The sequence below is a fragment of the Schistocerca nitens genome, chromosome 7 (assembly GCF_023898315.1).
Source record: "Schistocerca nitens isolate TAMUIC-IGC-003100 chromosome 7, iqSchNite1.1, whole genome shotgun sequence".
Classification (NCBI taxonomy): domain Eukaryota; kingdom Metazoa; phylum Arthropoda; class Insecta; order Orthoptera; family Acrididae; genus Schistocerca; species Schistocerca nitens.
The window spans coordinates 322,030,953-322,031,831 of NC_064620.1; positions in this window are offsets into that span (position 1 = coordinate 322,030,953).

Below are 879 nucleotides of genomic sequence, written 5' to 3' on the forward strand. Positions count from 1 at the left end.
TTCTTACCTTTAACAACCATTATACCTTATCTGCTCTGAAAAGTGTGGCAACCCTACACATGAGTTTCGGCGAATCTTTCAATTCCCATTGGGAAATGAAAAGTTATTCTATCAAATTTCCGCGTTCTGAGTCTAAATAGATCGCTGACGTAGTGGTGTCTTCCGTAGCTCTAACTGCCTTCTGTGGCTCTGATATCCTTACTATGTTAACAGACTGCGATTTCATCAACTGGCAGTATTGTATAGCGACTCTCGTTCGTGCACTGCCATACAAACAAACAATCAAAAAATGAATGTCAGTTCTGTTTGTTAAGCGTTTCCCTATTCCTGTCTTAAGCAAATCTGTTTTGTTTTCCATGTTTTATTGCATTTACCATGTTTCAGTTTGTACATTCGTAACTTATTCGCGAAACGTACTCGCAGGAGGAAAGGAAGCATGGGCGTCCGCAGATGTTTATCAAAGAGGAGAGAATATTCTAACGTATGTGATATAACTCATTCGGCGAATCTTTGAATCTTTCGAGCCCCAAGAATTAAATTTGGTAGGGAGTACGCAGCAGTTATTCCATACGTACTCAATGTGGTATCAACGTTCGATATCACACTTGTTAGGTTATCGACCGCGGTCAGTATTAGAGTCGCTTGACCCGCGAGTCGCGACCAGCGCCGCTCCGCGGCTTGTGTCAAGTTTCTAGCGATCCCTCGTCTACTCTTGCTCGGGACGTCAAGTAGTAAAGTAGCATAGCCTTCAGATAATAGGAAGCAACCTCTAACTAGGCGCTTAGTAACTTACGCCCAAGTGAGGCCTCAAGAGGTATCTGTTTATAATTATATGTAAGCAGCCAAGAAGAATCCTGTACAACCAGTTAAGTACAATAT